The sequence below is a fragment of the Lynx canadensis genome, chromosome B1 (genome assembly GCF_007474595.2).
Source record: "Lynx canadensis isolate LIC74 chromosome B1, mLynCan4.pri.v2, whole genome shotgun sequence".
NCBI lineage: Eukaryota > Metazoa > Chordata > Mammalia > Carnivora > Felidae > Lynx > Lynx canadensis.
In genome coordinates, this window is record NC_044306.2 from 119409386 (window position 1) to 119421566 (window position 12181).

Here is a 12181-nt window from a genome sequence, read left to right on the forward strand (position 1 = left end):
AAAATACAAAAATGAGAGTATAAAACCTTCCAGCATTCAGATATCGAAGCCCAAGAGAAAAAATGCAAGAGAGCCAGGCAATAAGGCTCCTTGCTAGGCAAATTAGGTGTCAGACTTGGAGACAATACCATGAAATCTTTTTCTTATCTTAACACATAACATACCTTATGTATAACTGAGAAGAAAAAGGTTGCTTATGGATTTATTGTGGTTGGTCGCAAGACAAAGCACAGAGTAAAATGTAAATTATAATGATAAACCATTCACAGTTAGATAAAATACATCCGCCAGTTTTTCTCATTACTTACTCTCTGGGAAAGATAGTACTGAGATGGGTTTCTACAAAGAAACAAGGCAGAGTACAGCTAGACCATCATTCCTAACCTCAACCAGAACTTGCACAGCTAGAAACTGTACTATAACTTGGAACCATGAAGTGTGAAAAGGCACATGACTCCCATGGCAACTTTTGCTGTGAGGCAAGGCTGCAGAACAGAATATCAAGATAAGGAAGGACGTGCTGACTCCCACAGACTAAAGCAAGAAGGGGTGTATGCACTCTCACAGAGGTATATTGATTCTTACTTCTATGAGATATAAACCTGAAACAACTTTTTTTTCCAATCTCTGATTAAAAATCCTTTGATGGATCTCTTCTCTCCTGTGTGTTAACTACATGTTAGGTACCTCCTACTTCTCCAGGAACTTTTGGATACCCAGACTTAGTCCAGTCCATTTACAACTCCAAACTCATATCCAATTCTGAGCTTTCCCTTTCCTCCTATGAAGACAGGTGATGTGGACATGTAGGCTATATGAAAAAGAGGAGTTGTTCCAGTCTTATGACACCTCATCTGTGTCTGGATGGCACTGACAGCTGTTGTGTCTCCTCCCTGTGTGACAGGTGTCCAAACTCTCTCACACAGATTGCACATGAGTACCTCAAATGAGCCCTGCGGAATGTCCCGCTTCAGAATTCCCTGAAATAATATCTGGTTCTGGATCAACTTATTTCATCATCTCCCAGCCCTGCAGCCAGACACCAACCAACAGCCTGGCAGTCTGCCCCCTGGTGCACAACTGGTAAGAGATCTTGAGCCTGACTGACCACCCATTAGACTTATGAGAAACTCATACATCTTTGTCAATCTAGCTCCTCCCCTTCCTTTCTCTCTCCAATAGTTTTCTCTCCTGATCAGACAGATACAAGGACAGATCAACCAGGCCACTCCCTAGGCAGATGAGATAAAGCTAGATGACCTACTAGATTCTGTTTCTTGCAGGCATCCTCAATCACAATCAGTGATTTCCCTTGGGCCCTTAGCTCATTCTCCTTGCTTCCAAAATGTAAGGAAACAGCCTCTCACCACCAAGTACTCCCTACTAAAGTGCATATTTCTCCTCCACAGACCTTTCCTTAAATGTTTTGGGAGCTAAATGGAGAAGGGGTGCAAGTTGGTTAACTCCAGTGAGACCTTATCCCTCATAAGCCCTTAGGGAGATAGTTCCAATTTTGAGTAACTTGAGGGCAGATTTTATCAGAATGTGCGATACTTGGTTCCTCCTATCCTCACTTTGGGCATTAGCTGCAACTCAAGAAGAACAGAGATGATTCCACCCAGCCTCTTAATTTACACCAGTAGTAGTGGCTTTAGAGATGGAATGGATTTTTATCATTTCCTGCAAATCTCATTTTTTGGAAGAAGATGATATTCCACCCTAAGAGAAACTCAGTGATTTGCCCTGCTTAGATCCATGTGAATGACAAAAGTAGATATATCGGGGCACCTGGGTGACTCGGTCGGTTAAGCGTCTGACTTCAGCTCAGGTCATGATCTCACAGTTCATGAGTCTGAGCCCCACATCGAGCTCTGTGCTGACAGCCGAGAGCCTGGAGCCTGCTTCAGATTCTGTGTCTCCCTCTCTCTCTGCCCCTCCCCTTCTTGCACTCTGTCTCTCTCTCTCCCTCTCTAAAATAAATAAACATTAAAAAAATTTTTAATTAAAAAAAAACCTAGATCTTCTTCTTCTTTACAACTTTCTTCCCTCTCTGCTATTTCAAGGTTCTAAATTGTCAGTAGCCACCTTCATCCTTTATTAGTGGTACTATTAAGACCCTTATCCTTGACAAATACCAGATTTGGAAATACATCTTCAAACATTGACAAAGTTAAAAAATTAAGGTCCAAGTTAAAGGGAAATGCTACTTGCTTATGTAAGGAATATCCAAATTTTTACATGTATTTATAAGTTTATAATCAGGGCTTCAAGAGCTTTGCAAATTCTAAGAGGAATTGTTATCTTAGTGTCTGGTTGTGTTGCAGCAGGCCAGTGCCACCACAGTCATGCCAGATCATTATACTAATGAAAAGAGCAGGAAACTGACACTACAACATATCAAGATGACTCAGAACCCATTGAACAGCAATACCAATCTGGATCAGTAGCATATCCAGATGGCAATGGCTTTTTCTTCAGCTTAGGCTAAAGAATTACCAGAAGTGAAGAGGGGTGCTGAGAGATAAAATAGAAAAACACACAAACCACAGACAGTAAAACCTTACTACGACTCTCAAAACAAATAAGCTGAACCTAACCATGATGTGTCACATGGACAATAAAAGCTCACATACTTTATCACTTTTAACACCAACTCATAATGGACTCCTATATTACAACGACTGGTTGTTCCAGGAACTTACCTAGTTTACAAATTCATTTACCAATCCCTGCCCAGATTACTATATAAGTACTCTTTTTGAACTTTTCTCTTTTGAGACACTACTAAGTCTCTGTCAAGATGGTGCTCTCCCTTAGCCAGAAGGTTTGTATGATAAATGAGTTTTCCTGGTGTTCTTTGCATGGGGACTCCAAAGGCTTATAAGCACATAGGAGCAGGGGCCAAACCTCATAAAGAATCATTACAGGTTGAACTGTGTCTCTCCAAATTTATATGTTGAAATCCTAACCCTACTATCTCAGAATGTGACTGAGTCTTTAATAGAGTCTTTAAAGAGGTAATTAAGTTAAAATGAGGTAATTGAGGTGGACCAAAGAAAGAGCCAAAGAGAGAGACTTTAGAAGACACTAATCCTGGGACACCTAGGTGGCTCAGTCCGTTAAGCGTCTGACTTCAGCTCAAGTCACCATCTCTCACAGTTTGTGGCTCAAGCCCCACGTCAGGCTCTGGGCTGGCAGCTCAGAGCCTGGAGCCTACTTTGGATTCTGTGTCTCGCTCTCTCTCTCTGACCCTCCCCAACTCATCCTCTGTCTCTCAAAAATGAATAAATGTTAAAACAAAAAATTTTTTTTAAAAAAGACACAAATCATGCTAACACCTTGATCTCAGACTTGTAGCCTCCAGAATTGTAGGAAAATATATTTCTCGGACTTCAAGCTATATTACAAAGCTGTAATCATCAAGACAGTATGGTACTGGTACAAAAACAGACACTCAGATCAATGGAACAGAATAGAGAATGCAGAAATGGACCCACAAATGTATGGCCAACTAATCTTTGACAAAGCAGAAAAGAATACCCAATTGAATAAAGACAGTCTCTTCAGCAAGTGGTCCTGGGGAAACTGGACAGAAAAATGAACCTGGACCACTTTCTTACAACATACACAAAAATAAACTCAAAATGGATGAAATATCTAAACGTAAGACAGGAAGCCATCAAAATTCTAGAGCACAAAAGAGGCAACAACCTCTTTGACCTCAGCTGCAGCAATTTCTTACTTGACATGTCTCCAGAGGCAAGGGAAACAAAAGCAAAAATGAACTACTGGGACCTCAAGATAAAAATTTTCTGCACAGCAAAGGAAACAATCAGCACAACTAAAAGGCAAGCAACAGAATGGGAGAAGATATTTGCAAATGACATATCAGAAAAAGGGTTAGTATCCAAAATCTATAAAGAACTTATCAAGCTCAACACCCAAAACACAAATAATCTGGTGAAGAAATGAGCAAAAGACATGAATAGACACTTCTCCAAAGAAGATATCCAGATGGCCAACCGACACATGAAAAAATGCTCAACATCACTCATCATTGGGGAAATGCAAATCAAAACCACAATGAGATACCACCTTACACCTGTCAGAATGGCTAACATGAACAACTCAGGCAACAACAGATGTTGGTGAGGATGTGGACTGCTGGTGGGAATGCAAACTGGCACAACCACTCTGGAAAACAGTCTGGAGGTTTCTCAAAAAGCTAAAAATAGAACTAACCTATGACCCAGCAATTGTACTACTAGGTATTTATCCAAGGGATACAGGTATGCTGTTTAGAAGGGACACACTCACCCTGATATTTATAGCAGCACTATCAACAATAGCCAAAGTATGGAAAGGGCCCAAATGTCCATCGATGGATGAATGGATAAAGAAGATGTGGTATATACATACAATGGAGTATTACTCAGCAATCAAAAAGAATGAAATCTTGCTATTTGCAACTGCATGGATGGAACTGGAGGGTATTATGCTAAGCGAAATTAGTCAGTGAGAGAAAGACAAATATCATATGACTTCACTCATATGTAGAATTTAAGATAAAAAACAGATGAACATAAGGGAATGGAAGTAACAATAATATAAAAATAGGGAGGGGGACAAAACATAAGAGATTCTTAAATAAAGAGAACAAACAGAGGGTTGCTGGAAGAGTTCTAGGAGGGGGGATGGGCTAAATGCATAAGGGGCATTAAGGAATATATTCCTGAAATCATTGTTGTACTACATGCTAACTAACTTGGATATAAATTTAAAAATAAACCAATTAATTAATTTTTAAAAATCAGTCCCTCTATTGAGGTTTCTTCAGCAGAAGTGAAAACAGGCTATGAGTTCTTGATTTCTGGCACTCTGCTCTACTAGGATGAGCTTTCCTTTTCTGAATCAACAACTAATCAGATCTCTGTCTCTTTTACCCTACAATTTATGCAGTGACATTTTCTAATGATAATTGCTTTGTAAGGAGTGGATTGCTTCAGTGCTAAAACCTATTTGCTGAAACAGGACAAAGAGATATCTAGCAATGTCATGAGCAGCCGGGCCATGAAAATTGTATTTTGTATAGGTGAAATGTTTTGGCCAGTATTACCACAGCCAAAATTACCTCTGACATTTCCAAATGTCACAGCTAATCCAATCTTAACAGCAATGTTTTAAAATGTGTTATAAGGAAGACTTCCAAAAGTAAGTCTAAGCTAAGGAAGCATAGTGATTTTAGCTCAGGGCCTCTCAAAACAAAATAAATAAATTTTTTAAAAAAAGCAAAGTTATTTAGACATGCATTTGGGAAGTTAATTATCAATACTTTGAGAATCTCCAAACAATTCAATATCGAAAATGTTTAATGTTATTTTGGTGAGAACCTGGCACTAATGCTTTCATGTATTGGATTCCAACATAGCTGAGGTAACTTTATTTTGTTTTGTGACTACAGACTACCAGCCATGACATCCCACTAAATCCCTGTTACATACCAAATATCTGTGCCCCCCTCCCCGACCAAATTCATATGTTGAAACTCTATCCCTCCATGTGGGTTTTAGGAGGTGGGCCTTTGGAAGGTAATTAGAACTAGATAAGGTCATGAGGATGGAGGCCTCATGAATAGGAGTAGTACTCTAAGAGTCATCAGAGAGTTTGCTTCTATGCTCTGCTCTCCATCATGTGAGAACTGAGAAATTGGCTCTTAGTGAAACTTGACCATACTAGCACTCTGATCTTAGACTTCCAGGCTCTAGTTCTGTGAGAAATGAGTTTCTGTTGTTTGTAAGCCACCCAGTCTGCAGGTACTTTGTTATAGAAGCCTGAACTAAGACAACCCCAACTATAGTAACACATGTTGCAAGCCTAGTCTTACAAAGTGTCTCATCCCCTGGACCATATAATTTGCCTAAAAATCAGCAGATGACCTAATCCAGGCCAATCATAATCATTCCATGAAACTACATAAATGGATACATAAATGGGATCTCTTTCCCCAGTTGTAGATCTTTGGACTAGGATGCTATCATACTGAAGATGTCTGTGGCCATGCCACCATTTCTCCCACCATATGGAGAAAGCCTGTCTACTGTGAGAAGCCAACGTACCAATATAAACAGAACCAAGTGATGTAAGAGAGATTGTCTGGAGAGATAGAGGAAGACAAAAATATTATTCTTTGAATCTATATGTTTTCAAAGATAATCACACCCTCTTGGAATTCTGAGTTACATACATGATTGAATAAATTCTCATTTTTAAACTAGTTTATTTGGGTTTCTGTCATTATAATAGAATGATATCATGGTCATGAAATTTAGCCCACCTAAACAAAAAGAGAATTCACATTGACAGCAAAGCAAGTCTTAAAGATTGCTTTGAAGATTCAGTCATGTATTGCCATATGATGTTCTTAATAACATAAATGGATTTAGATTATCTTGTTAATTACAGAATAGTAGAGTTCAACTAGAAAGTTCCATTTCAGTAATCATAAGCACACAATATTTTATTAATGTTAGGATCTATCCAGACATCTCTTGCCTTTGTGCATGAATTATTATATGACAAGATTTTGAAGCTTTTACAGGATAGGAACAAGTATGATTTCACCTTCACAGATCCTCAGATGGGTCAATTTATGGGAATAATTTCTGAGTTTAAAAATAATAAAATATTTGTCCTCTTTTTCCAGAAGTCAAACAATCAAAATAGAAATGCTTTTGTTATTTAATCAGTGGTATAGTACAGTGAGCTAAATCGTGGCCTCCAAAAGTTAGGTCCACATATAACCTCGGAATGTGACCTTATTTGGAATAAGGATCTTTGCAGAAACAAGGCAGACTCTTGAGATGAAATCAACCCAGATTAGGGAGGATCTTTTATACAGAGACATAAAAGGAGAATACACAGGTAGATGTAAACAAGGCCATGTGAACTACAGGCAGAGACTGGAGTGATGGAGCTACAAGCCCAAACCACCAATTGCTAGGAACTTCCAGAAGCAAGGAAGAGAGAGGGAACATTCTTCCCTAAAGCCTTCATAGGAAGCATGGTTCTGCCAACACATTGATTTTGGAATTCTATCCCCCAGAACTGTGAAAGAACAAATTTCTGTTGTTTTAAGCCAATAAGTTTGTGATCATTTGTTATGGCAGTCCTAGAAAACTTTTAGAAATGTACATTTCCTATAATCAATTCGAGTGTTCTTTCATTGGTTTCATTGTAGTTATCAAGGTTTGATTTTTACACTATTCTTAGAAAATCTACCATAACACATTTTGCCATGTGTGAAAGTTTCTGGGAGTTTCGTCTTATGTTTCCCTGGATAATTATTTCTTATCAAATAATTTCTTGTGAGAGTGTGAATCCACAGACACTTGGCAGATAACTATATTTTTCAGCTGTATTTTTATAACTGGGTTTCTTAAACTTTATATTTGAGTAAGATGTCTACTACATATCAATTTATGCTGTCATTCAGAAAGTATCTGTTAAGTTTTACAGTTAACAACTTCATAAACAGTTCTTTTTTCTGCCTTAGACCAAGTTTGTTTTGGGATTTCTGTGAGTTTATAAATCCTATTTCTTATATAAAAGTCTCATGTCTCCTTTGCTTACTATGATCTTCATTGGCTTTGGTAATATAATTGTACATTTTTAATATTTGGAATCTCTGTTTTTTAAATAAACTAATAGTGTGAATAACACTGCAAGGATTCTTCTTGTAGTTTGATTTTCTTATATCATATGTCCACCAGTGCCTAGAAAAGTCCTTTCTATATAATAACTATGCATAATGTTTGTTAATGGATAAATACATAAGTAAATGGCTTTCTATTCTTATTCCAGAGAGAAATGCAGTCTCGGGTTCAATACTTCCCTCCCACCTGCACATTGTTTGCCGTAGACAGTCCCAAGAGCTGAAAATGCCATGAATGCAGTTGGACAACACCCCAGATGTGCCAAAAACCAGCAAGGGAAACCATGGTTGAGGGTAGAGTTTCCTAACAGAGAGTCGGTAAAGAGGCATCTGGAGTGGAGTCCATAAGAAATTTTCTGTAAAAATGTATGCATATTCCTAGAGAGGAACTGTATACCTTTCACCATGCTCTTAAACGGATTCTTGATCTAAAAACAAGCTTAGAATTTGTTTTTAGAACTGATCCACAGGTGAACTGATTCATAGATGTCGATATTACAAATCAGAGGGAAATGTATATAATGTATGTGTTGAAGACATTTTTATTGCCACAAGAGAAAATTCAAAGTTGTAGCTAGCTAAAGTAATCTTTTAACATTCAAGTCACACTCTGTAATAGTATTTTCTTAATCGATAGGTATCCAATTGCAAAACTGCTGTCAGGATCAGAGTTACCCATCTTATATGTTTCCAGGTTCACGTTGAGAAATTTGTACTATATATAACTGTAAGCACAAGAGAATCGATTTGGCCAGCAAATGAATTTTACTTATATTCAGATGCCTTGTTATGGAACTTCTCATGATTTATTCCCACATTTGTTACTTTATCTTAATAGTTTCATCATTATTTTTATTCAGATATAGTTGACATTATAAAAAGAGTAAGTGACCATCTTAAGACCCTTATATATGCAGCATCTTCTATTAGACATAGCTTAGAACTTTTAATAAGTATTTGAAACAAAAAGTATTTATTAAGTATAGTTTGTCAACCATCATAAAGATTTTGCTTATTTCTGGACTTCCTCCCATTTCTTGTAGCCGGATCTTCTTTTCTGAGTTTAGATATGGGTCCACATTCCACATCCCTCCCTGTTTCCCCCAGATAACGGGATAAGCACAGCTCCCTCGGAAGAAATGAAGCAAGAGAGTGGGGGCATATTCTAATCGCATTTTCAAAGTCTCTTGCATCCTCCCATATTCCTACACAAAACATAACAAATACATCAGATAATTTCCTGCTTCTTCTATATGCTGCAATAAGAAATAAGTCACAAAGAACAATATCCAATCTGACCAAAACTACGAACAACAAAATTTGCTCAATACCTGCCAAAGTGTAAACTGCCTCCTGATGTCACTGTATGGGGTTACACATTTTAGTGTGTTGACAAGAAAAATAAAATTTGTGAGGACGTAAAGCCAAGTAAAGAGGAGGAATCAAGGACACATGTTTTAAAATCCTAAAACAGGAGAATTCTTCCACACCTGTAACTCTCCATTTAAATGCTAATTTACCCATTATGATTTTTCATAGTCGGTTGCTTTCCTTCTTCACCACCTCACATATAATGGTGTTCATTTTGTGTGGGACCTAAGAAGACATGTCCTAAGCTTCTACTTTAACTCATACTATGATAAGCATACAATGGGCATTAAACATTTATTTTTAATCAAAGTGAAGACTTAGTGAACAAAGTGTGAAGTTTCTCTAAGAAACATAAAAACAAAAGACTCAAGAATCCACAAAGCGGGTAAGTAATTAAACATCTGATCTACAAAGGCATAAAATGACAACAACAAAAAGTGTTATTATTGTTAATATTTTCCAATGTCCATTTTTAAAGCCTGAGATCAATCAAAGGTCAACAACTACCATAGTGAAGGGCTACATAAACTTTTTACCTAAAATATCCAAACAGTTGAAAGCTTTTTCTAAATGTCACTTTTCTAACCAGGTTAGTATTTAATGATCAGCTTATATGGTAAAATTCACTCATTTATTTCTGAGGCGAGTTATTCAGTTATAATTTTCTACTCATTACAAAAGGGATATAATGTTTCTCCTGGAATCTTGGAACAAGCAAAGAAGGAACAAGGCAAAGAAACAAAAGAGAAAATTTTAAATACTTCTAAAGCCATCTCCCAAAGAGAAACACTTGATATTGATCATTTTAGACGTTTCATAATATAGAGGCATTGTAGATGGAAATGATGAAAATGATCAATCACCCACATGCCTTCTTCCATATTCTCCCCTCCTACACGTGCCATGTGTTGAAGATGGCAGTACTACAGAAGCAGGAAGCTGATCCCCCGTATTACCACAGGGAGCATCACCTACCAGATACCAATTAGAACTGAGATGTGAGCAAGACATAAGCATACTCAACTCCTGAGGCTTTCCCAAAAAAAAAAAAAAAAAAAAATTAGCAACACTAGCTTATTCTAATACAGTAATTTGTGCTTTGAAGTGAGATGATGCCTTAACAAATCCTTAAATATATGTCATTGGCTAAGCAGCTGAATTTTGGGTGATGAGAAATCTGATATCAGAAGCTGAAAAAGCACTGAGCCTTACGCATAGTGGAAAATGGTTAGAGAGAATATTAAAACTAGCACGTGCAGCTGCCACTACAGGAGATCAGCTGCCTGTTACAAGAAACAGATAAGTCCAGGAGAGAATTTGCTGATTTGCAAGAGAATAGAGTCAATAAATTTGGGGTCTGGAAGAACTGGAAAATATGAATAACTTCTAGAAACCAAACAGTAAGATGTAACAGAAAAAATGTTGAAAACAGTAAGACATAACAGAAAAAACTGTTGAGGGACCAAGGCCCTTCAAGACCTAGCCTTGTGAAGAAGACAGAAAAGGATATGGATTTTTAGCTTTGATAAGACTTTAGACAGCCTCTCCTGGAAAGAAGGTTAGTCTGACCCATGACTGGAAGAGATATCTGTGAAAGTAAGACTGCTATGTATTCATTAAATAATTTTTTATCCTCTGAATACACACACACACACACACACACACACACACACAAACACAAACCTATATTTATGTCCCCATGCATAAAAATGGGACCTTTAACTATTTCTCCTCAAATAAAATGAGCAGATGGCACCTGGGTGGCTCGGTTGGTTAAGTGTCCAATGCTTGCTTTCGGCTCAGGTCATGCTCTCTCACTGTTTATGAGTTCAAGCCCAGTGCATTGGCCCCAGGCTGCCTGTGGGGAACCTGCTTGGGATTTTCCCTCTTTGCTCCTCTCTCTCTGTCCCTCCCCCAATCACACTCTCTCTCAAAATAAACTTTAAAAAAAAGGCGGGCGGGGGAAGTGAGCAGACTTTCTATGTTTCAAGCAGTTAAAAGCAAAAATGCCTTCTCTACAGTCCTTTTTCCTTTCCCTGCTGACTGGATGATGTAGGTATATTGAAGCCATGTAGTGAGTATGGAGTAGATTCATGATACACTGTGATAGATCTCTGAATGGCTACGTGGAGCAGACACTCCTCACTCTCCTTCCCCGACCACATTAACAAATAGACCCAGTCAGATTGTGAAATGAAAGACAAATAACCTTATCTCATATTTAGCAACTGTAATGTTAAGATCGTGATAGCAACTAGCATTATTTCCCTAATATAAATGGATAAATAGATCATGTTGTATTTGTGTAATGGAGTATCGAACAACAATGTAAATGAATAAGTTACTGAATTATAGGTACACATGATATCAAAGGCCAATCTCAAGAATAATGTTCCTGAGACAAAAACAAATAAACAAGTTAGGAATAAATGTGTGGAAAAAAAACAAATTTAATATCTCTAAGTGTGAAGAAAGTAGCAGATTGGGGAGGAAGATCAGACCCAGTGTTCAAAGATAAAGGTAATGTTGTATGTCTTAAGCTAGGTATTCTTTGTATGATGTATTTTTTTTAATTTTTTAATGTTTATTTATTTTTAAGAGGGGGGAGGGGCAGAGAGAGAGAGGGCAGGGGAAGACACAGAATCCAAAGCAGACTCCAGGCTCTGAGCTGTCAGCACAGAGCCCGATGCAGGACTTGAACCCAGAAACTATGAGATCATGACCTGAGCCGAAGTCGGACACTTAACCAACTGAGCCACCCAGGCACCCCTGTTTTATGTACTCTTAATATATTCACATTTTATAAAAATGTTCATTCTTCCATCAACATTGCCTTGAAAAGAATTAAAGTCAATATATTCAGTAGTAACATTTTTGAATCACAAATATATACCTACAGGGTAAGTGAATAAATAACCCCCCTAATAGTATGGAAATATGTACTTAGCACTTTCACAAAAGCCTCCAGTGGTAACATTAGGCAGGCTTCGCAAAGCACTGCATCTCAAATAACCTTGCAGTCAATGTGATATTCTCTGGACCACTGTAGGCAACTCATAAAGTAGCTCTAACAATTAAAAAAAACACAGTATTAAGATA